The sequence below is a fragment of the Pelophylax lessonae genome, assembly GCF_965119305.1.
Source record: "Pelophylax lessonae genome assembly, chromosome: 13".
Lineage (NCBI taxonomy): Eukaryota > Metazoa > Chordata > Amphibia > Anura > Ranidae > Pelophylax > Pelophylax lessonae.
This window is the reverse complement of record NC_138780.1, coordinates 6307006-6333276: the sequence shown is the minus strand read 5'-3', so window position 1 is coordinate 6333276 and position 26271 is coordinate 6307006. Positions and strand designations below refer to the sequence as shown.

General features: G+C 46.5%; 1 protein-coding gene across 1 annotated transcript in view; it reads left to right on the top strand.

The window, feature by feature from the left end:
- The first annotated feature begins 602 nt into the window (after nucleotides 1-602).
- The window catches only part of B4GALT3 (beta-1,4-galactosyltransferase 3), a 43115-nt gene continuing 17446 nt past the window's right edge, over nucleotides 603-26271 (top strand). Inside the window, exon 1 of the mRNA XM_082275605.1 lies at nucleotides 603-741. The gene's annotated coding sequence lies outside the window, so the exon portion shown is untranslated. The remainder of the gene's footprint in view (nucleotides 742-26271) is intronic.

Genomic DNA, 26271 nt, shown 5'->3' with positions numbered 1-26271 from the left:
TGGGAACTCCTCATAATGGGCACAGGGATGGTGAGAACTCCTCATAATGGGCACAGGGATGGTGGGAACTCCTCATAATGGGCACAGGGATGGTGGGAACCCCTCATAATGGGCACAGCGGGTGTACAGACCCGGGAACTCAGCACAGGGATGGTGGGAACTCCTCATAATGGGCACAGGGATGGTGGGAACCCCTCATAATGGGCACAGGGATGGTGGGAACCCCTCATAATGGGCACAGGGATGGTGGGAACCCCTCATAATGGGCACAGGGATGGTGGGAACTCCTCATAATGGGCACAGGGATGGTGGAAACCCCTCATAATGGGTACAGGGATGGTGGGAACCCCTCATAATGGACTGATCCTTTAAGCAGCAAATTTTGGTAAATTTTTGTGACTTTGCCGGTTGGAATTTTTTCCTTCTCTCCGTCAGGAAGGTTTTTTTTTCCTTCTTCGGGGGTGGAGGAAATATTCGGGAAGTCGGCGAGCGATGGGAGATATAAATAGCCATAGAAAAGGCGATATATTATTATTATGCATGCAGAGTGCGGTTTGCTTTGCTGACAACAGAAAGCAGGTGGGAGGGGGTGGGGAGGAGGAGCAACATGGAGGAGGAAGGTGGGATGAGCTGCAGCCATCACAGAGGAAGGGAGGGGAGCTTGGAGCCATGACACAGGCGACTTGATCTTAGCAGCCTTCAGCAGGGATCATCCAGCACCTAGTCCTGCCTGATACTAAGGTAAGCTGGGATTCCCCCAGGGCCTGAAAGATGTTGGTGACCTCCTAGCCTCCTGCAGGGAATTTTGACCCCCTGCCACCCTTCAAATTCTATAAGCTGCTTTTCCTACGCCTGCCTAGCTGGAGAGATCAGACTGCAAGCTCTGCTGCTCAGGAGGTAGCTGCCAATCAGAAAATGGGGAGGGGAGGGGGGGGGGCAGCTTTTCTCGTTACACCTTCACAATGTTTCTTCCTGTGTTTTGCGCATGCATGCACAGATTAGATTGCACGTTCCGCAGGTCAGGGAGGGGGGGACCACAAGCGCTGTGACTATGGCGGAGCACCAAGCGCTGTGAGTATGGTGGTCCACCAAGCGCCGTGAGTATGGTGGACCACCATTGCTGTGAGTATGGTGGACCGCCATTGCTGTGAGTATGGTAGACCGCCATTGCTGTGAGTATGGTGGACCGCCATTGCTGTGAGTATGGTGGACCGCCATTGCTGTGAGTATGGTGGACCAGTGGACCGCCATTGCTGTGAGTATGGTGGACCAGTGGACCGCCATTGCTGTGAGTATGGTGGACCAGTGGACCGCCATTGCTGTGAGTATGGTGGACCACCAAGCGCCGTGACTATGGTGGACCACCAAGCGCCGTGACTATGGTGGGCTGTTTCCTTTGTTCATTTTGGGTAATTAGATTGCAAGCTCCGCAGGTCAGGGAGGGGGGGACCACAAGCGCTCTGACTATGGTGGACCACCAAGCGCCGTGAGTATGGTGGACCACCAAGCGCCGTGAGTATGGTGGTCCACCAAGCGCCGTGAGTATGGTGGACCGCCATTGCTGTGAGTATGGTGGACCGCCATTGCTGTGAGTATGGTGGACCGCCATTGCTGTGAGTATGGTGGACCGCCATTGCTGTGAGTATGGTGGACCACCATTGCTGTGAGTATGGTGGACCGGTGGACCGCCATTGCTGTGAGTATGGTGGACCGGTGGACCGCCATTGCTGTGAGTATGGTGGACCGGTGGACCGCCATTGCTGTGAGTATGGTGGACCGGTGGACCGCCATTGCTGTGACTATGGTGGACCACCAAGCGCCGTGACTATGGTGGACCACCAAGCGCCGTGACTATGGTGGGCTGTTTCCTTTGTTCATTTTGGGTAATTAGATTGCAAGCTCCGCAGGTCAGGGAGGGGGGGACCACAAGCGCTCTGACTATGGTGGACCACCAGCGCTGTGAGTATGGTGGACCACCAAGCGCCGTGAGTATGGTGGTCCACCAAGCGCCGTGAGTATGGTGGTCCACCATTGCTGTGAGTATGGTGGACCGCCATTGCTGTGAGTATGGTGGACCGCCATTGCTGTGAGTATGGTGGACCGCCATTGCTGTGAGTATGGTGGACCGCCATTGCTGTGAGTATGGTGGACCGCCATTGCTGTGAGTATGGTGGACCAGTGGACCGCCATTGCTGTGAGTATGGTGGACCACCAAGCGCCGTGACTATGGTGGACCACCAAGCGCCGTGACTATGGTGGACCACCAAGCGCCGTGACTACGGTGGGCTGTATCCTTTGTTCATTTTGGGTAATTAGATTGCAAGCTCCGCCGGCGAGGGCCACCTCGTCCGATGGCGTTCGGTCAAAAAGGCCTGCGTCTGTTTTGGTGTTAGAAGCTGTCTTTGCCGCAGCGCTGTTAAATGATAAAACACGTCTTTGCCTGAAGCGCAACGACACACAACCGTCTATGAGGCCCGTTCGCACCTGTGCGCCGCGCATCCGCGCGCCAGGAATATTCGACAGGTGCCCCATAGACTTTAATGGCAACGCATCAAATAAAAAATGTACATTAAAAGGTAGACGCAAAGGCGTGAGGGTAGCCTTAGTCTGCAGTAGGAGGTGATAGATTGCAAGCTCTGCAGGTCAGAGCCAAGCACTGTTTTGAAGTTGGGAAATGCCGCCAATATTGGGGTAAGAAATGCTCATCTGCTGTCCGTGCGTCTTGGATATCAAACCCTCTACATCTGGTACTGCAACAGGACAGGTTAGAGTGCAAGCTCTGCAGGTCAGAGCCAAGCACTGTTTTGATGTTGGGAAATGCCGCCAAATTTGGGGTAAGAAATGCTCAGTGGCTGTCCGTGCGTCTTGGATATCAAACCCTCTACAACTGGGACAGATTAGAGTGCTAGCTCTGCAGGTCAGGGCCCACTTATCGGACGCCATAACGCTGTTTCTTTGGGACAAATTGTAGCAACTGAAAACTGTTGAATGATACAACTGCGGGGCCCTTAAATAAAAACACGGGACCCAATAAATGGCTGCCGGGGAAATGATATGCAAAATCGTCATCCAAAAAGTTCACGAATTGCGTCCCATCAACCAATAACGAATCCTGCGTCCCTTACCGGCTATCCTGTGCATGCAAAATATATGCAGAGCCTGAAACTATCAGAGCGCGAAATTTAGAATGGGAAATTACGTGTAATATTGTCACAAAATGTTTGCAAATTGCGTCCCATTGACCATTATAACGAACCCCGCGTCACTTACCGGCTATCCTGCGAAAGTGAAATACATAGGGTTTGATAAATTATCAGAGCGCAAAATTCAGAAGGGGAAGTTACGTGTAAAATTTGTTGCAAAACATTTGCAAATTGCGTCCAATTGACCATTATAAAGCATCCTGCGCACGTGAAATTTACGCTGGGCCTAATAAATTATTTGATCGCGAAATTCAGAAGGGAAAATTAAGTGTGAAATTGTTGCAAAACTTTTGCAAATTGCGTCCAATTGACCATTATAAAGAACCCCGCGTCACTTACCGGCTAGACCTGCGCATGTGGAATTTACGCAGGGCCTAATAAATTATCGGAGCGCAAAATTAAGAAGGTGAAATTACGTGTAAAATTGTTGCAAACTGTTTGCAAATTGCATCCCATCGACCATTGTAAAGCCTCCTGCGCACGAGAAATTTACGTGGGGCCTAATAAATTATCGGAGTGCGAAATTTAGAAGAAGAAATTTAAGTGTAAAATTGTCGCAAAACATTTGCAAATTGCATCCCATTTTCCATTATAAAGCATCCTGCGCATGGGAAATTTACGCGGGGCGTAATAAATTATCGCAGCGCAAAATTCAGAAGGGGAAATTACGTGTAAAATTGTCGCAAGAAACGTTTTTAAAATTGCGCCCCCATCGACCATTAAAGCATCTTGCTTAGCGGCTATCCTGCGCACAAGAAATTTACGCAGGGCGTAATAAATTATCGGAGCGAAAAATTCAGAAGGGGAAATTACGTGTAAAATTGTTGCAAACTTTTTGCAAATTGCATCCCATCAACCATTGTAAAGCCTCCTGCGCACGAGAAATTTACGTGGGGCCTAATAAATTATCGGAGCGCGAAATTTAGAAGGTGAAATTACGTGTGAAATTGTTGCAAACTGTTTGCAAATTGCATCCCATCGACCATTCTAAAGAACCTCGCGTCGCTTACCGGCTATCCTGCACACGATAAATTTAGGAGGGGCCTAATAAACAATCAGAGCGCAAAATTCAGACGGGGAAATTACATGCAAAATGTTTGCAAATTGCGTCCCATCGACCATTCTAAAGCATCCTGCGTCGCTTACCTGGCTATCCTGCGCACCTGAAAGATACACAGGGCCTGATAAACTATCAGAGCGCAAAATTCAGAAGGGGAAATTATGTGTAAAATTGTCGCAAACTGTTTGCCAATTGCGTTCCATCGTACATTATAAAGCATCCTGCGTCACTTACCGGCTATCCTGCGCAAGGGAAATTTACGCGGGGCCTAAAAAAATGATCGGAGTGCGAAACTTAGAAGAAGAAATTAAGTGTAAAATTGTCGCAAAACATTTGCAAATTGCATCCCATTTTCCATTATAAAGCATCCTGCACATGGGAAATTTACGCGGGGCGTAATAAATTATCGGAGCGCAAAATTCAGAAGGGGAAATGGCGTGTGAAATTGTCGCAAAACCATTTGCAAATTGCGTCCCATCGACCATTATAAAGCATCCTGCGCACGGGAAATTTACGCAGGGCCTAATAAATTATCGGAGCTCGAAAATTCAGAAGGGGAAATTTTTACGTGTAAAAGAAAACTTTTTTAAAATTGCATCCCATCGACCATTCTAAAGCATTCTGCGTCACATACCGGCTATCCTGCGCACGAGAAATTTACTCGGGGCCTAATAAAGAAATTCTGACCAGGAAATGATGCGCAAAATTGACGCAAAAAAGTTTGTAAAATGCAACAAATTTATTTTATTGTGTCCCAGCAATCCATTATAAAGCGCTCTGAGTCACTCACTGCGTTTTCCTGTGCATGTGAAATTTACGCAGGGCCCAAGCGGTGGCGCCGAGTGTGACATTCCGACCAGGAAATTATGTGCAAAATTGTCGCAAAAAAAGTTTGTGAAATGCAACAAATTTATTTTATTTGGTCCCAGCAACCATTATAAAGCGCTCTGCGTCGCTCACTGCGTTTTCTGCGAATGCGAACTATACGCAGGGCCCGATCGGCCCTGCCATATATTGCCTTTCCTATGCCTGCCTAGTATTGGAGTAAGCTAGGATTTCCCAGGGCCTGAAATATGTTGGATGACTCCGAGCCTCCTAACCCCCCCCCCCCCTTTTACCCTCATCCCCAAAATGGTATAACCTGTTTTTCCTGCCTAATCTGTCCCGCAGCCGGGGAGATCAGACTACAGGCTCTGCGTCTTCGGAGGCAGCTGCCAATCAGAGCCGCTGCTTCACTTCAATGATATTTCACACAAATTGCGACCGATGGGGATTTTGCGATTTCTGATGCGCATGTTGCGCTCTACAGAAACCTACATTATGGTTATTTTATTTATTTATTTTTGCGAATTATGTGCGATTTTTTTTTTTTTTTTTTTTTTTTTTTTTTTTTTTGCGCCACCGCTCGTTTTTCAGAACCGCAATATTTTCAATAATACTTCAGGAATTGTGACATTTTATGTGTATTTTCCGATTTCGGCTGCACGGCTCGCATTCTGATTGGTTGTGTATTCTGCACATTAATGTAAATGCTGCACCGTGGATGGTTCATCAGGCCCATTGTGTCCAGTAGGGGGGGGGGGGGGGCAATAGATTGCAAGCTCCGCAGCCCAGAGCCAAGCGGCCGATTGTAAGCGATGCTGACTGGTTCTTGCAATTTCTAATCCTGTAGTTATGTATTATAGCTGTAGATGGTCAGATTAGAGTGTAAGCTCTGCGGGGCAGGGCCCACTTGTCAGACCACATCAGCATGTTTTTTGTTGCTGCATTGGAACCAGACAAGACCAGCTTTGCTTAATTGATACCGCGCCCGATCTTATGTGGTGGCCACACGCTTTCTTTATTTAAAAAAAAATATATATATAAAATGTATATGTGTGTGTATATAAAAAAAGAAAATATGTGTGAGTTATTTTATATATATATATATATATATATATATATATATATATATATATATATATTAAATAACAATATATATAAAATAACTCACACATATTTTCTTTATTTTTTATATATATATATATATATATATATATATATATATATATATATATATATATATATATATATATATATATATATATATATATATAAAAATTTTTTTTTTTTTTTTGTTTTTTTTTTTGTTTGTGTGTTTATTTATTTATACATACACATCACTCCATCACTCTCCTTCTTGGTCAAATAACCCTTACACAGCCTGGAGGTGTTTGGGGTCATTGTCCTGTTGAAAAATAAATGATGGTCCAACTAAACGCAAACCGGATGGAATAGCATGCCTCTGCAAGATGCTGTGGTAGCCATGCTGGTTCGGTATGCCTTCAATTTTGAATAAATCCCCAAAAGTGTCACCAGCCAAGCCCCCCCCACACCATCACACCTCCTCCGCCATGCTTCACAGTGGGAACCAGGCATGTAGAGTCCATCCGTTCACCTTTTCACACAGTGGTTGGAACCAAAGATTTCAAATTTGGACTCATCAGACCAAAGCACAGATTTCCACCGGTCTAATGTCCATTCCTTGTGTTCTTTAGCCCAAACAAGTCTCTTCTGCCACTCGTTTTCCTGCACTTAGCTGCTTTTTTCTTGCCATAATAAGAATTCTAACCAGGGCCGTCTTTATTCTTGATTGGACCCTGGGCAAAAATTTTCTCGGCCCCTCTTTAATCCACTTATCAACTATTTGGGGGCTCAAGGGGCAGCTGCTTTGGGCTCCACAACAATGACTAGACCCGGGGCAGCTGCCCCTTTTGCCCTGTGTTAAAGACAGCCCTGATTCTAAAGCCCCGTACACACGCACCTTTTGTCCGTTGCTGTCCTGTCGGTTGAAAAGTGCAAAAGAATGCACACAAATTTTTGTCGGCCAACAACAGCCGACTGCAGAAGTGATGTCATGTGATGGTTAACTTTCCAGGTGTTTTTTCTTTTCTGAGCATGCCCAGTCTTGCTCATCTGCTGTTAGTCGGCCGAATTCTGTACTGACTGGCGAAAAATCGGCCGTTCTGGTGTTGGCCAACAAAAATTTTATAGCCTGCACACCAGATTCTGTTCGGCCGAAAAGTCGGAGTTGGTTGTCGGAAGCTTCATACTAACAAGCCGACAATCGGCCGATCGGACGTTGGCCGAATATTTACGGCCGACAATCGCTACGTGTGTACGAGGCTTAACTGTCTATTCTATAATAGTCTATATTTTTTTTTTTTTTTTGTGTGTGTATACATACATACATACATACATACATACAATCAGTGTCTGACAAAAGTAAATACACCCCTCACATTTTTGTAAATGTCTTTTTCTTTTATTTATATATATATATATATATATATATATATATATATATATATATATATATATATATATATATATATATATATATATAAAAAATATAAATAAATATAAAAAAAATATATAAAAAAATTTTTTTTTTTTTAATTATTTTATTTTTAATATTTTATAATACTATGTGTGTGTGTATATATATATATATATATATATATATATATATATATATATATATATATATATATATATATATATATAAAATTTATTTTTATTATTTTATTTTTATTATTAATAATAATTTATTTTTTTATTTTTTTTATCCAATTGATGCGTAGTTTGATCAAAGCGATCCGATATGCAAACAGTCGAATAGCCATCATTTCCCTTCTGATTGATTTGTATTAGGCTCTGGAGTGGAATCTTATCGATCGTTTTGCATTGATCATCAGCACTATAATACTTTGTTCAGCTTTTGACCAATCAGATTGTGGGATCAGAGATGTGACCAATCGCTTACAATCGTATCTTGACAATTTAAAAGGAATCCAACTCCCTGTGTGTGTGTGTGTTGTATCGGTCGAATGGGTTGTCAAATATTAATCGATTATTCCTATTGGAAAAATGTGTTGATTTATTGAGATGTGTACGGTCAGCAGAAGATGAAAACACCTAGATAGATTGTAAGCTTTGCAGCTCAGCCAGGCTGCCGGGTGTAAGCAGTGGGGGAATGGCGCCATCATTGGGGGAAGCTGTGCAATGCGTCGCCATGGTAACGCTGTCATTCTTCTGTGTGGATGGAATGTGAACTCTGCTGCCCGGGGCTCCGTAACCCCTGACAACCAGAACTGACCAGGTGAGGAAATGGGGAATGTTGTCCTGCCAGCCATGACATTTATTAGTGTCCCCCCCCCCCCCCCTGTGTGTCACTTATTAGTGTCCCCTCATCTCCCCCCGTGTGTCACATTTTATTAGTGTCCCCTCATCTCCCCCTGTGTGTCACATTTATCAGTGTCCCCTCATCTCCCCCTGTGTGTCACATTTATCAGTGTCCCCTCATCTCCTCCCTGTGTGTCACATTTATTAGTGTCCCCTCATCTCCTCCCTGTTTGTCACATTTATTAGTGTCCCCTCATCTCCCCCCGTGTGTCACATTTATCAGTGTCCCCTCATCTCCTCCCTGTGTGTCACTTATTAGTGTCCCCTCATCTCCCCCTGTGTCACATTTATCAGTGTCCCCTCATCTCCTCCCTGTGTGTCACTTATTAGTGTCCCCTCATCTCCCCCCGTGTGTCACATTTATCAGTGTCCCCTCATCTCCCCCCGTGTGTCACATTTATTAGTGTCCCCTCATCTCCTCCCTGTGTGTCACATTTATTAGTGTCCCCTCATCTCCTCCCTGTTTGTCACATTTATTAGTGTCCCCTCATCTCCCCCCTGTGTGTCACATTTATTAGTGTCCCCTCATCTCCCCCCTGTGTGTCACATTTATCAGTGTCCCCTCATCTCCCCCCGTGTGTCACATTTATTAGTGTCCCCTCATCTCCTCCCTGTGTGTCACATTTATTAGTGTCCCCTCATCTCCTCCCTGTTTGTCACATTTATTAGTGTCCCCTCATCTCCCCCCTGTGTGTCACATTTATTAGTGTCCCCTCATCTCCTCCCTGTGTGTCACATTTATTAGTGTCCCCTCATCTCCCCCTGTGTGTCACATTTATCAGTGTCCCCTCATCTCCTCCCTGTGTGTCACATTTATTAGTGTCCCCTCATCTCCTCCCTGTTTGTCACATTGATCAGTGTCCCCTCATCTCCTCCCTGTGTGTCACTTATTAGTGTCCCCTCATCACCTCCTATGTGTCACATTTATTAGTGTCCCCTTATCTCCCCCCCTTTGTGTCACATTTATTAGTGTCCTCTCCTCTCCTCCCCTGTGTGTCACATTTAGTAGTGTCCCCTCATCTCCCCCCGTGTGTCACATTTATTAGTGTCCCCTCATCTCCCCCCGTGTGTCACATTTATCAGTGTCCCCTCATCTCCTCCCTGTGTGTCACATTTATTAGTGTCCCCTCATCTCCCTCCTGTGTGTCACATTTATCAGTGTCCCCTCATCTCCTCCCTGTGTGTCACATTTATTAGTGTCCCCTCATCTCCCTCCTGTGTGTCACATTTATCAGTGTCCCCTCATCTCCTCCCTGTGTGTCACATTTATTAGTGGCCCCTCATCTCCCCCCTGTGTGTCACATTTATCAGTGTCCTCTCATCTCCCCCTGTGTGTCACATTTATCAGTGTCCCCTCATCTCCTCCCTGTGTGTCACTTATTAGTGTCCCCTCATCTCCCCCCGTGTGTCACATTTATCAGTGTCCCCTCATCTCCTCCCTGTGTGTCACATTTATTAGTGGCCCCTCATCTCCCCCCTGTGTGTCACATTTATCAGTGTCCTCTCATCTTCCCCTGTGTGTCACATTTATTAGTGTCCCCTCATCTCCTCCCTGTGTGTCACATTTATTAGTGTCCCCTCATCACCCCCCCCGTGTGTCACATTTATTAGTGTCCCCTCATCTCCCCCCGTGTGTCACATTTATCAGTGTCCCCTCATCTCCTCCCTGTGTGTCACATTTATTAGTGTCCCCTCATCTCCCCCTGTGTGTCACATTTATCAGTGTCCCCTCATCTCCTCCCTGTGTGTCACTTATTAGTGTCCCCTCATCTCCCCCCGTGTGTCACATTTATCAGTGTCCCCTCATCTCCTCCCTGTGTGTCACATTTATTAGTGTCCCCTCATCTCCCCCCGTGTGTCACATTTATTAGTGTCCCCTCATCTCCTCCCTGTGTGTCACATTTATTAGTGTCCCCTCATCTCCTCCCTGTTTGTCACATTTATTAGTGTCCCCTCATCTCCCCCCTGTGTGTCACATTTATTAGTGTCCCCTCATCTCCTCCCTGTGTGTCACATTTATTAGTGTCCCCTCATCTCCCCCTGTGTGTCACATTTATCAGTGTCCCCTCATCTCCTCCCTGTGTGTCACATTTATCAGTGTCCCCTCATCTCCTCCCTGTGTGTCACATTTATTAGTGTCCCCTCATCTCCTCCCTGTTTGTCACATTGATCAGTGTCCCCTCATCTCCTCCCTGTGTGTCACTTATTAGTGTCCCCTCATCACCTCCTATGTGTCACATTTATTAGTGTCCCCTCATCTCCCCCTGTGTGTCACATTTATTAGTGTCCCCTTATCTCCCCCCCTGTGTGTCACATTTATTAGTGTCCTCTCCTCCCCTGTGTGTCACATTTAGTAGTGTCCCCTCATCTCCCCCCGTGTGTCACATTTATTAGTGTCCCCTCATCTCCCCCCGTGTGTCACATTTATCAGTGTCCCCTCATCTCCTCCCTGTGTGTCACATTTATTAGTGTCCCCTCATCTCCCTCCTGTGTGTCACATTTATTAGGGTCCCCTCATCTCCCTCCTGTGTGTCACATTTATCAGTGTCCCCTCATCTCCTCCCTGTGTGTCACATTTATTAGTGGCCCCTCATCTCCCCCCTGTGTGTCACATTTATCAGTGTCCTCTCATCTCCCCCTGTGTGTCACATTTATCAGTGTCCCCTCATCTCCTCCCTGTGTGTCACTTATTAGTGTCCCCTCATCTCCCCCCGTGTGTCACATTTATCAGTGTCCCCTCATCTCCTCCCTGTGTGTCACATTTATTAGTGGCCCCTCATCTCCCCCCTGTGTGTCACATTTATCAGTGTCCTCTCATCTTCCCCTGTGTGTCACATTTATTAGTGTCCCCTCATCTCCTCCCTGTGTGTCACATTTATTAGTGTCCCCTCATCACCCCCCCCGTGTGTCACATTTATTAGTGTCCCCTCATCTCCCCCCGTGTGTCACATTTATCAGTGTCCCCTCATCTCCTCCCTGTGTGTCACATTTATTAGTGTCCCCTCATCTCCCCCTGTGTGTCACATTTATCAGTGTCCCCTCATCTCCTCCCTGTGTGTCACTTATTCGTGTCCCCTCATCTCCCCCCGTGTGTCACATTTATCAGTGTCCCCTCATCTCCTCCCTGTGTGTCACATTTATTAGTGTCCCCTCATCTCCCCCCGTGTGTCACATTTATTAGTGTCCCCTCATCTCCTCCCGTGTGTCACATTTATTAGTGTCCCCTCATCTCCTCCCTGTTTGTCACATTTATTAGTGTCCCCTCATCTCCTCCCTGTGTGTCACATTTATTAGTGTCCCCTCATCTCCTCCCTGTGTGTCACATTTATTAGTGTCCCCTCATCTCCCCCTGTGTGTCACATTTATCAGTGTCCCCTCATCTCCTCCCTGTGTGTCACATTTATCAGTGTCCCCTCATCTCCTCCCTGTGTGTCACATTTATTAGTGTCCCCTCATCTCCTCCCTGTTTGTCACATTGATCAGTGTCCCCTCATCTCCTCCCTGTGTGTCACTTATTAGTGTCCCCTCATCACCTCCTATGTGTCACATTTATTAGTGTCCCCTCATCTCCCCCTGTGTGTCACATTTATTAGTGTCCCCTTATCTCCCCCCCTGTGTGTCACATTTATTAGTGTCCTCTCCTCCCCTGTGTGTCACATTTAGTAGTGTCCCCTCATCTCCCCCCGTGTGTCACATTTATTAGTGTCCCCTCATCTCCCCCCGTGTGTCACATTTATTAGTGTCCCCTCATCTCCTCCCTGTGTGTCACATTTATTAGTGTCCCCTCATCTCCCTCCTGTGTGTCACATTTAGCAGTGTCCCCTCATCTCCTCCCTGTGTGTCACATTTATCAGTGTCCTCTCATCTCCCCCTGTGTGTCACATTTATCAGTGTCCTCTCATCTCCCCCTGTGTGTCACATTTATCAGTGTCCCCTCATCTCCTCCCTGTGTGTCACTTATTAGTGTCCCCTCATCTCCCCCCGTGTGTCACATTTATCAGTGTCCCCTCATCTCCTCCCTGTGTGTCACATTTATTAGTGGCCCCTCATCTCCCCCCTGTGTGTCACATTTATCAGTGTCCCCTCATCTCCTCCCTGTGTGTCACATTTATTAGTGGCCCCTCATCTCCTCCCTGTGTGTCACATTTATTAGTGTCCCCTCATCTCCTCCCTGTGTGTCACATTTATTAGTGTCCCCTCATCACCCCCCCCTGTGTGTCACATTTATTAGTGTCCCCTCATCTCCCCCCGTGTGTCACATTTATCAGTGTCCCCTCATCTCCTCCCTGTGTGTCACATTTATCAGTGTCCCCTCATCTCCTCCCTGTGTGTCACATTTATCAGTGTCCCCTCATCTCCTCCCTGTGTGTCACATTTATCAGTGTCCTCTCATCTCCCCCCGTGTGTCACATTTATCAGTGTCCCCTCATCTCCTCCCTGTGTGTCACTTATTAGCGTCCCCTCATCTCCCCCCGTGTGTCACATTTATCAGTGTCCCCTCATCTCCTCCCTGTGTGTCACATTTATTAGTGTCCCCTCATCTCCTCCCTTGTGTGTCACATTTATCAGTGTCCCCTCATCACCTCCTATGTGTCACATTTATTAGTGTCCTCTCATCTCCCCCCTGTGTGTCACATTTATTAGTGTCCCCTTTGTCCCAGGTTGTATTGAATAATTTTAGTATCACCAGGGGGAATTTATATTGGACTGCCCCCCCATTGTCAGACATGTCTGAGGCCTATTTCCTTCTCTCAGGCTGGTCAGTGATGGCGTTGTCATCCCAATCTGAGCACCGGGGACACAGTCCCTATTACTGACACCTCGTATTCTCTGCAACAAAACAACGGATTCTGTAATATTAAATCCTCCTGACCCCCCCCCCTCCCCCTTCCAATGTCCACGTCCCCAACAACATAAAGTCTGGAGGTGTCTGGAGAGATATCTGGAGAGTGGTGATGTCACTCTGTATAATATATCTTATATCTGGAGAGCGGTGATGTCACTCTGTATAATATATCTTATATCTGGAGAGCGGTGATGTCACTCCTGTATAATATATCTTATATCTGGAGAGTGGTGATGTCACTCCTGTATAATATATCTTATATCTGGAGAGCGGTGATGTCACTCTGTATAATATATCTTATATCTGGAGAGCGGTGATGTCACTCCTGTATAATATATCTTATATCTGGAGAGCAGTGATGTCACTCTGTATAATATATCTTATATCTGGAGAGCGGTGATGTCACTCCTGTATAATATATCTTATATCTGGAGAGTGGTGATGTCACTCTGTATAATATATCTTATATCTGGAGAGTGGTGATGTCACTCTGTATAATATATCTTATATCTGGAGAGCGGTGATGTCACTCTGTATAATATATCTTATATCTGGAGAGCAGTGATGTCACTCTGTATAATATATCTTATATCTGGAGAGCGGTGATGTCACTCCTGTATAATATATCTTATATCTGGAGAGTGGTGATGTCACTCTGTATAATATATCTTATATCAGGAGAGCGGTGATGTCACTCTGTATAATATATCTTATATCTGGAGAGTGGTGATGTCACTCTGTATAATATATCTTATATCTGGAGAGCGGTGATGTCACTCTGTATAATATATCTTATATCTGGAGAGCTGTGATGTCACTCTGTATAATATATCTTATATCTGAAGAGCGGTGATGTCACTCTGTATAATATATCTTATATCTGGAGAGCGGTGATGTCACTCTGTATAATATATCTTATATCTGGAGAGCAGTGATGTCACTCTGTATAATATATCTTATATCTGGAGAGCGGTGATGTCACTCCTGTATAATATATCTTATATCTGGAGAGTGGTGATGTCACTCTGTATAATATATCTTATATCAGGAGAGCGGTGATGTCACTCTGTATAATATATCTTATATCTGGAGAGTGGTGATGTCACTCTGTATAATATATCTTATATCTGGAGAGCGGTGATGTCACTCTGTATAATATATCTTATATCTGGAGAGTGGTGATGTCACTCCTGTATAATATATCTTATATCTGGAGAGCGGTGATGTCACTCCTGTATAATATATCTTATATCTGGAGGGCGGTGATGTCACTCTGTAGAATATATCTTATATCTGGAGAGCGGTGATGTCACTCTGTATAATATATCTTATATCTGGAGGGCGGTGATGTCACTCTGTATAATATATCTTATATCTGGAGAGCGGTGATGTCACTCTGTATAATATATCTTATATCTGGAGGGCGGTGATGTCACTCCTGTATAATATATCTTATATCTGGAGAGCGGTGATGTCACTCTGTATAATATATCTTATATCTGGAGAGCGGTGATGTCACTCTGTATAATATATCTTATATCTGGAGGGCGGTGATGTCACTCCTGTATAATATATCTTATATCTGGAGAGCGGTGATGTCACTCTGTATAATATATCTTATATCTGGAGAGAGGTGATGTCACTCCTGTATAATATATCTTATATCTGGAGAGTGGTGATGTCACTCTGTATAATATATCTTATATCTGGAGAGCGGTGATGTCACTCCTGTATAATATATCTTATATCTGGAGAGTGGTGATGTCACTCTGTATAATATATCTTATATCTGGAGAGCGGTGATGTCACTCTGTATAATATATCTTATATCTGGAGAGCGGTGATGTCACTCCTGTATAATATATCTTATATCTGGAGAGCGGTGATGTCACTCTGTATAATATATCTTATATCTGGAGAGCGGTGATGTCACTCTGTATAATATATCTTATATCTGGAGAGCGGTGATGTCACTCCTGTCCGGTTCTGGTCAGTATTGGTGTCATGTGATCCGGTTTTTCTCCTGTGTCGGTTGACTTACATGAAGGTCGTAGATTATTCCTCAGGCTGTCAATCACGGTGAGATGAAGTTGCATGGCTCCCCCTGTCTCCCTATTGGAGAACTGTCACTCTCTTTCCTTTCCTGCCTCTAATTGGATGATAACAGGACTTTTGGGAGCAGAAATATCCAACAGACATCCCTCTATTTGTTGTAGGTCTGGCTTGCCAAAAACTCGAATGGAAATCCGGCCTCCCTTCACTTACCTGTGGAGGGTCTGGGTTGCCACAAACAGGGAAATTCAAACTCTTCCCTCCACTTGTAGAAGGTCTTGGTTGCCTCAAACGGGGAAATTCAAACCCTTCCTTCTACTTGTAGAAGGTCTTGGTTGCCTCAAACAGGGAAATTCAAACCCTTCCCTCTACTTGTAGAAGGTCTTGGTTGCCTCAAACAGGGAAATTCAAACCCTTCCCTCTATTTGTAGAAGGTCTGGGTTGCCTCAAACAGGGAAATTCAAACCCTTCCCTCTACTTGTAGAAGGTCTTGGTTGCCTCAAACAGGGAAATTCAAACCCTTCCCTCTACTTGTAGAAGGTCTTGGTTGCCTCAAAAAGAAAGGGAAATTCAAACCCTTCCCTCTACTTGTAGAAGGTCTGGGTTGCCTCAAATGGGGAAATTCAAACCCTTCCTTCTACTTGTAGAAGGTCTGGGTTGCCTCAAATGGGGAAATTCAAACCCTTCCTTCTACTTGTAGAAGGTCTGGGTTGCCTCAAACGGGGAAATTCAAACCCTTCCCTCTACTTGTAGAAGGTCTTGGTTGCCTCAAACGGGGAAATTCAAACCCTTCCTTCTACTTGTAGAAGGTCTGGGTTGCCTCAAACGGGGAAATTCAAACCCTTCCCTCTACTTGTAGAAGGTCTTGGTTGCCTCAAACGGGGAAATTCAAACCCTTCCTTCTACTTGTAGAAGGTCTGGGTTGCCTCAAACGGGGAAATTCAAACTCTTCCCTCCACTTGTAGAAGGTCTTGGTTGCCTCAAACGGGGAAATTCAAACCCTTCCTTCTACTTGTAGAAGGTCTGGGTTGCCTCAAACGGGGAAATTCAAACCCTTCCCTCTACTTGTAGAAGGTCTGGGTTGCCTCAAACGGGGAAATTCAAACCCTTCCCTCTACTTGTAGAAGGTCTTGGTTGCCTCAAACGGGGAAATTCAAACCCTTCCTTCTACTTGTAGAAGGTCTGGGTTGCCTCAAACGGGGAAATTCAAACTCTTCCCTCCACTTGTAGAAGGTCTTGGTTGCCTCAAACGGGGAAATTCAAACCCTTCCTTCTACTTGTAGAAGGTCTGGGTTGCCTCAAACGGGGAAATTCAAACCCTTCCCTCTACTTGTAGAAGGTCTTGGTTGCCTCAAACAGGGAAATTCAAACCCTTCCCTCTATTTGTAGAAGGTCTGGGTTGCCTCAAACAGGGAAATTCAAACCCTTCCCTCTACTTGTAGAAGGTCTTGGTTGCCTCAAACAGGGAAATTCAAACCCTTCCCTCTACTTGTAGAAGGTCTTGGTTGCCTCAAAAAGAAAGGGAAATTCAAACCCTTCCCTCTACTTGTAGAAGGTCTGGGTTGCCTCAAATGGGGAAATTCAAACCCTTCCTTCTACTTGTAGAAGGTCTGGGTTGCCTCAAATGGGGAAATTCAAACCCTTCCTTCTACTTGTAGAAGGTCTGGGTTGCCTCAAACGGGGAAATTCAAACCCTTCCCTCTACTTGTAGAAGGTCTTGGTTGCCTCAAACGGGGAAATTCAAACCCTTCCTTCTACTTGTAGAAGGTCTGGGTTGCCTCAAACGGGGAAATTCAAACCCTTCCCTCTACTTGTAGAAGGTCTTGGTTGCCTCAAACGGGGAAATTCAAACCCTTCCTTCTACTTGTAGAAGGTCTGGGTTGCCTCAAACAGGGAAATTCAAACCCTTCCCTCTACTTGTAGAAGGTCTTGGTTGCCTCAAACAGGGAAATTCAAACCCTTCCCTCTACTTGTAGAAGGTCTTGGTTGCCTCAAAAAGAAAGGGAAATTCAAACCCTTCCCTCTACTTGTAGAAGGTCTGGGTTGCCTCAAATGGGGAAATTCAAACCCTTCCCTCTACTTGTAGGTCTTGGTTGCCTCAAACGGGGAAATTCAAACCCTTCCCTCTACTTGTACAAGGTCTTGGTTGCCTCAAAAAGAAAGGGAAATTCAAACCCTTCCCTCTACTTGTAGAAGGTCTGGGTTGCCTCAAATGGGGAAATTCAAACCCTTCCCTCTACTTGTAGAAGGTCTTGGTTGCCTCAAACGGGGAAATTCAAACCCTTCCCTCTACTTGTAGAAGGTCTTGGTTGCCTCAAAAAGAAAGGGAAATTCAAACCCTTCCCTCTACTTGTAGAAGGTCTGGGTTGCCTCAAACGGGGAAATTCAAACCCTTCCCTCTACTTGTAGAAGGTCTGGGTTGCCTCAAACTGGGAAATTCAATCCCTTCCCTCTACTTGTAGAAGGTCTGGGTTGCCTCAAACGGGGAAATTCAAACCCTTCCCTCTACTTGTAGAAGGTCTGTGTTTCCTCAAACGGGGAAATTCAAACCCTTCCCTCTACTTGTAGAAGGTCTGGGTTGCCTCAAACGGGGAAATTCAAACCCTTCCCTCTACTTGTAGAAGGTCTGGGTTGCCTCAAACGGGGAAATTCAAACCCTTCCCTCTACATGTAGAAGGTCTGTGTTTCCTCAAACGGGGAAATTCAAACCCTTCCCTCTACTTGTAGAAGGTCTTGGTTGCCTCAAACGGGGAAATTCAAACCCTTCCCTCTACTTGTAGAAGGTCTTGGTTGCCTCAAAAAGAAAGGGAAATTCAAACCCTTCCCTCTACTTGTAGAAGGTTTGGGTTGCCTCAAACGGGGAAATTCAAACCCTTCCCTCTACTTGTAGAAGGTCTGGGTTGCCTCAAACTGGGAAATTCAATCCCTTCCCTCTACTTGTAGAAGGTCTGGGTTGCCTCAAACTGGGAAATTCAATCCCTTCCCTCTACTTGTAGAAGGTCTGGGTTGCCTCAAACTGGGAAATTCAATCCCTTCCCTCTACTTGTAGAAGGTCTGGGTTGCCTCAAACGGGGAAATTCAAACCCTTCCCTCTACTTGTAGAAGGTCTGGGTTGCCTCAAACTGGGAAATTCAATCCCTTCCCTCTACTTGTAGAAGGTCTGGGTTGCCTCAAACGGGGAAATTCGAACCCTTCCCTCTACTTGTAGAAGGTCTGGGTTTCAAAAAGGAAAAAGGGTATTTTACTGCCTTCCCTTACCTGTGAGGGACCTAGGTTCCCACAAACCCAAACGGAAATTCACTCCCTTCCCTTACGGTACCTGTGTCTTGTACCTGATCCAAGGCCAAGATGCCGAGAGGGCTCCCCTTGTGGCTAAGTGCAGCACACCCCTGAAGGTGGTACAGGAGGTGTAGCACAGGTTGCCAACAGGGTGCAGAAGACCTGAGCCGATGGACACCTGGAGAGTGCCGGGAAGAGCTGGATACATGGCAAGGTGGAAGTCTCTTAAGAGCTCCAGAGGAGCTGGGCAACATTGTGCTCAATAGAAGCAGTAGTAAAGTCCAGGCTGAGGGTCAAACACGGGAAGTCAGTCCGAGGCTAAGGCAGGTAGCAAAACAGGAACTAGCTGAGGTCTTTAAGCCAGGAAGCAGGCAAGAGAAGGTGGTAAGGTCTGTAACGTGAGTCGTTGTCATACACAGGAGGACTAACGGGTAACAAAGAAAAGTCCTTCAGGCAAGCCGAGGTCATACACAGTAGATCAACAGGAGCAAGATTGGTGGAGCAAGCCAGAGGGTCAATGCCAGGAGGAGGAGATTAAGCAGAGTCAGGAGCAAGCCAGGTCACAACAGGGAAATCCAAGAGAAGTATACAGGAGTTCAGGAAGACTGACGATAATCGGCAATCTGGAGGATCCCACAGCAGTCTTTTATATAGGCCAGCCAGGGGCGTAACTACAGGGGTTGCAGGGGTTGCAATCGCAACCGGGCCCCATGCTCAAGGGGGCCCATGTGGCTCCCCTGTACACCTGAATAGGAGGGGTGGCGGGGGCAGCATGTAGAGAAATCACTGTCCTCCTTTTTCCTTCTGTAGCTGCAGGAGGAAAATGGAGGTGATTGGTTCCTCTGTACGCTGCCCCCAGCCACTTCTCCTATCCAGTATACTTGTGTTCTGCTGTCTCTGGGCCCCTGTGTGCTCCCCTGGTCCCCCCCCCCCCACTTCTGTGCTGCCCCCCCTTCAGAATTCTCCCTTCCCTCACCGTAATAAAGGGCCCCGCAACTAGAGTAAAGGGCCCCAGGGCGCCAGGGGGCCCTTCATGGTTTCTTGCACCGGGGCCCTGAAGGTTCTAGTTACGCCTCTGAGGCCAGCAAGTGGCTGCATCTGTCACGCATTGCATGCGCAAATTCACGCGTTGGTGCCTCTGCATACGCCTGCTCCTGCTCCCATGCCAGGGCGTACAGGGATGCGCCCCATTTTTACTACTGGCAACATTGCCAGTTCTATGGCCATTTCCCTGACAACCTGTGGGATGTCTGGGTTGCCACACACCCAAAGGGAAATCCACTCCTTTCCCTTACCTGGGAGGGTCTGGGTTGCCCCAAACAGAAAGGGAAATTCAAACCCTTCCCTCCTACTTATAGAAGGTCTGGGTGGTAGTAGGTCTTCCCTTACCAGTGGGGGATCTAGGTTACCACAAACCTAAATGGACATTCACTCCCTTCCCTTACAGTGCCAGTGGGATGTCTGGGTAATTCACTCCGTTCCCTTACCTGTGGAGGGTCTGGGTTGTCACAAGCTGAAAGGGAAATCCACTCCCTTCCCTTACTTGTGGAAGGTCTGGGTTGTCACAAGCTGAAAGGGAAATCCACTCCCTTACAGTACCAGTGGGGAGTCTGGGTCGCTACAAATAGGAAGAGAGATCTACTCTCTTCCCTAACCCATGGAGGGTCTGGGTTGCCACAAACAGAAAGGGAGCTCCAATCCCTTCCCTAACCCATGGAGGGCCTGGGTTGCCACAAACCGAAAAGGAGATCCACCCCCCCTCCCTAACCCATGGAGGGCCTGGGTTGCCACAAACCGAAAAGGAGATCCACCCCCCCCCCTCCCTAACCCATGGAGGGTCTGAGTTGCCACAAACTGAAAAGGAGATCCACCCCCCTCCCTAACCCATGGAGGGCCTGGGTTGCCACAAACCAAAAAGGAGATCCACCCCCCCCTCCCTAACCCATGGAGGACCTGGGTTGCCACAAACCAAAAAGGAGATCCACCCCCCCCCCCCTCCCTAACCCATGGAGGGCCTGGGTTGCCACAAACCAAAAAGGAGATCCACCCCCCTCCCTAACCCATGGAGGGCCTGGGTTGCCACAAACCAAAAAGGAGATCCACCCCCCCCCCTCCCTAACCCATGGAGGGCCTGGGTTGCCACAAACAGAAAGGGAGCTGCAATCCCTTCCCTTTACCCATGGAGGGACTGGGTTGCCGTAAACAGAGACATTTAGTCCCTTCCATTTCTCCCCAAGGGTCTGGGTTGCCAGAAACTGAAGGAAATCCAATCCCTTCCCTTTACCCGGGGAGAGTCTGGGTTGCCATAAACAGAGACATTCAATCTCTTCCTTCTACTGGCAGGAGGTCTGGGTTGCTACAAACTTAAAGGAAAATCCCTTTTCCTTCCCCCTCGTTGTTCTGACGGTCTATAGATTCTGTTGTTTGTTGGTATTTGTTTGGTGTGTATTATACTTTTTACATTAAACTTTACTCTTCTGTTTCCCTCTTTTATAATTCCCGCCATAGTGGCCCCTGGTTTTATGTTTGGCTTTCTCCAAGTCTTTGCCGCCTGTAACTCCCGTCACACCGCCTTTTTATAATCTTGCTTTTCTTTCATTATGACTTCTCCAGGGGGTTTTTTATGTTGTTTTTGTCCTCGGAGGAGTATAGGCCGGGCGGTCAGTAATCGGGGTGTATCGGGTATCCTGGCAGGCCAGGTGACGGTAGTCTCACATGTCGCACGTGTTGCAATGGTAGAAGGTAGAAACGGCGAGGTGAAGCCCGCGTTGCTATGTAATCGCCTTCCTCCTTATCTTTATATGTGTTTTGTATACCAACGGTGTAAAATTCCTCGAGTCTATACGGGGGCAGAAAACCACTGATAACGGCACGTTATGTGTACGAGTACAATGTATCAATTTTCTGTGCCGAGGAACTGTCACAGGGTGGGGTTTTCAAGTCTAAAGATCAAACTGGAAGGGAGTGTTCCTTTAAATAACCCAGGCCTAGCTACATGCGTTACAATCTGCTTTAGATGTAGTGTGAGGTCCTACTGAAACCATATATCCCATCAGGCAGAGAGCCCATTGAAACAATGTATCCAATCGGGCAGAGAGCCTACTGGAACAATGTATCCCATCGGGCAGAGAGCCTACTGGAACAATGTATCCCATCGGGCAGAGAGCCTACTGGAACAATGTATCCCATCGGGCAGAGAGCCTACTGGAACAATATATCCAATCGGGCAGAGAGCCTACTGGAACAATGTATTCCATCAGGCAGAGAACCCACTGAAACAATGTATCCAGTCGGGCAGAGAGCCTACTGGAAACTTTGGGGGAGATTTACTAAAACCGCAGAGTGCAAAATCTGGTGCAGCTCTGCAAAGAAACCAATCGGCATTCAAGTTATACTGTCAAAGTCGAATTGAACAACCTGAAACTGAAGCGGATTGGCTATCATGCGTAGCTGCACCAGATTCTGAGGGCACCCGTTTTTGTAAATCTACCCCAATGTATCCAATCAGGCAGATAACCTACTAAAACAATGTATCCAATTGGGCAGAGGGTCTACTGACCAGTGTATCCAGTCGGGCAGAGAGCCTACTGACCAGTGTATCCAGTCGGGCAGAGAGCCTGCTGACCAGTGTATCCAGTCGGGCAGAGAGCCTACTGACCAGTGTATCGAGTCGGGCAGAGAGCCTACTGCCCAGTGTATCCAGTCGGGCAGAGAGCCTACTGGAACAATGTATCCAGTTGGGCAGAGAGCCTACTGGAACAATGTATCCAGTCGGGCAGAGAGCCTACTGGAACAATGTATCCAGTCGGGCAGAGAGCCTACTGGAACAATGTATCCAGTCGGGCAGAGAGCCTACTGGAACAATGTATCCAGTCGGGCAGAGAGCCTACTGGAACAATGTATCCAGTCGGGCAGAGAGCCTACTGGAACAATTTATCCAGTCGGGCAGAGAGCCTACTGGAACAATGTATCCAGTCGGGCAGAGAGCCTACTGGAACAATGTATCCAGTCGGGCAGAGAGCCTACTGGAACAATGTATCCAGTCTGGCAGAGAGCCTACTGGAACAATGATTGCATACCAGTGATTGTGAGTTTTTTCGATCATGTGACCACTGTGACAGTCAATCAAGGCGGTCACATGACCTGAATGCCCACCTCCCGGCTTTTAGAACCCTTAAAGGGCCGGGAGGCAGTTGACGGGAAGAGGTTAAAAAGGGAATGATGGCTCTGAAACCAGAAGGGATGAAATCCTTGCTGCTTCCGGGTTCATTCGTCAGAGGAGATCAGGGAAGGGACTCTTTCATCTCCTCTGTGTGAAGCCATCCCGATGTTTTTTCCCAATCCCAGGCCCCCAAGAGGAACGGGAAAGCCTCGGAAAGCACTGCAGGTGATGGCGGCGGAGAAGGGGGATTGGGTGGCCCTTCACAGGGATGTAAAAGTGATCGAGTGGCTATAAAGCTGCCTGGATCGTTTTTACAAAACAGCCGATTGCAGACTGAAAAAAAGATAACAAGATCAGAGGGAATATGTTTTCTTTAATCCCTTTGGCACCGGTCACACGCAAATATGAGGCCTCTCGGTGGGTGAGTCTTGGCACTGAGCGGCCGCATATTTGCGTGAATTTGGGTAAATAGAGCCATGCCGAGAGCGCGCTCCCCCGGCACAGTTACCGGTGGCTAAAGGAAAGTTCCCTATCGCTGCTTGCGATCATGTGACAGCCAATTACGGCGGTCACATGATCACAAACCCCGCCCTGCCTCCCGGCATCCTAAGCCTCTTGAAGGGCCAGGAGGTGCCGGCGCCATGAGGTTCAATAAAATCTAAAATCTTCTTTGCTTGGAGATGGAAATGGTTCCTCCTGGCAGGGCAAAAGGGACAGCTGCCCCGGGCCCAGTCATTGCTGTGGGCCGCCTTGAGCCCGCACTGCCCAACAATTGTTGATTCGGGTGGGCCCAAGAAAATGTTTGCCCAGGGTCCAATCAATATTAAAGACTGCCCTGCCTCCTGGTAGTACCCATTCTGAGCTACGTGCAGATACACAATGGTGTGAGGATGATGGGGACGACGTAGGGCAGCCATGTTGTTCAGAACTCCCCAGTTGACCGTGAAGTTTTGTAACCATAGGAGGCCCATATTAGCAACGAGTCCCGTAATCTCAGGACGTGCATCTCCTATAATTTATAACCTCTGCCTTCTGAACCTCCTTATCCACACGTTGGTAGACGCAGCAGAACCTCCTAACCAAATTACCCAACGTGGAAACAAAGCCTGGCCAACCCATGTAGGCATTGTAAACGCCCTGGACAGAAAAGAACACAATACACATCTCCGCCTCACTCTAATAGGCGTCATAAATATGATGAGTCCAGGCTTTAAGTGGTTGTAAAGATGCATTCTCTGCATTAAGGTAAGAAACCGTTTATGTGCAGCCCAGCCCCCTACATACTTAATTTTGGCAACAGAAAAAAGCCGCTCAGGTGAGGCGAAGCACTCCGGGGCCGGTCGGATCCGCCATCCAATCGTCAAGTGTTCAAGAAGAAAGTTTGCACTCAGGAGTAAATAAACTGGAAGTATTTTATTCCCATAAACTTGAATACATACAGCGCCTTGCGAAAGTATTCGGCCCCCTTGAACTTTGCGACCTTTTGCCACATTTCAGGCTTCAAACATAAAGATATAAAACTGTAATTTTTTGTGAAGAATCAACAAGTGGGACACAATCATGAAGTGGAATGAAATTTATTGGATATTTCAAACTTTGTCAACAAATAAAAAATTGAGCGTGCAAAATGATTCAGCCCCTTTACTTTCAGTGCAGCAAACTCTCTCCAGAAGTTCAGTGAGGATCTCTGAATGATCCAATGTTGACCTAAATGACTAATGATGATAAATAGAATCCACCTGTGTGTAATCAAGTCTCCGTATAAATGCACCTGCACTGTGATAGTCTCAGAGTTCTGTTTAAAGCGGAGAGAGCATCATGAAGAACAAGGAACACACCAGGCAGGTCCGAGATACTGTTGTGGAGAAGTTTAAAGCCGAATTTGGATACAAAAAGATTTCCCAAGCATCCCAAGGAGCACTGTGCAAGCGATAATATTGAAATGGAAGGAGTATCAGACCACTGCAAATCTACGAAGACCTGGCCGTCCCTCTAAACTTTCAGCTCATACAAGGAGAAGACTGATCAGAGATGCAGCCAAGAGGCCCATGATCACTCTGGATGAACTGCAGAGATCTACAGCTGAGGTGGGAGACTCTGTCCATAGGACAACAATCAGTCGTATACTGCACAAATCTGGCCTTTATGGAAGAGTGGCAAGAAGAAAGCCATTTCTTAAAGATATCCATAAAAAGTGTTGTTTAAAGTTTGCCACAAGCCACCTGGGAGACACCAAACATGTGGAAGAAGGTGCTCTGGTCAGATGAAACCAAAATTTAACTTTTTGGCAACAATGCAAAACATTATGTTTGGCGTAAAAGCAACACAGCTCATCACCCTGAACACACCATCCCCACTGTCATACATGGTGGTGGCAGCATCATGGTTTGGGCTGCTTTTCTTCAGCAGGGACAGGGAAGATGGTTATAATTGATGGGAAGATGGATGGAGCCAAATACAGGACCATTCTGGAAGAAAACCTGATGGAGTCTGCAAAAGACCTGAGACTGGGACAGAGATTTGTCTTCCAACAAGACAATGATCCAAAACATAAAGCAAAATCTACAATGGAATGGTTCACAAATAAACATATCCAGGTGTTAGAATGGCCAAGTCAAAGTCCAGACCTGAATCCAATCGAGAATCTGTGGAAAGAACTGAAAACTGCTGTTCACAAACGCTCTCCATCCAACCTCACTGAGCTCGAGCTGTTTTTCAAAGAGGAATGGGCAAAAATTTCAGTCTCTCGATGGGCAAAACTGATAAGAGACATACCCCAAGCCACTTACAGCTGTAATCGCAGCAAAAGGGGGCGCTACAAAGTATTAACTTAAGGGGGCTGAATAATTTTGCACGCCCAATTTTTCAGTTTTTTATTTGTTAACAAAGTTTGAAATATCCAATAAATTTCATTCCACTTCATGATTGTGTCCCACTTGTTGATTTTTCACAAAAAATTACAGTTTTATATCTTTGTTTGAAGCCTGAAATGTGGCAAAAGATCGCAAAGTTTAAGGGGGCCGAATACTTTCACAAGGCACTGTAGGTGCATCACACAGACATGGGACAGGTTGACGCGTTTCACGATTCTACAGATCGCTTACTCATAACCTATGAGTTGGTTATGAGTAAGCGATCTGTAGAATCGTGAAACGCGTCAACCTGTCCCACGTCTGTGTGATTCACCTATGTATTCAATTTCATGGGAATAAAATACTTCCAGTTTTTTTACTCCTGAGTGCGGTCAAACTTTCTTCTTGAACCTCTACCTACTTACCTGAGCTCAATCTCGATCCAGCACTGTTCCCGAGAGCAGCGGCCTTATGCTCTCTCTGTCTTTTTCTCCCCCTCTTCACTCCATTGGCTCCTGATGCTGTCAATCTAATCCAGTGTTGAGGGAATGGGGGCGGGGCTAAATCTGCACTGTGTGTGTCAATAGACACAC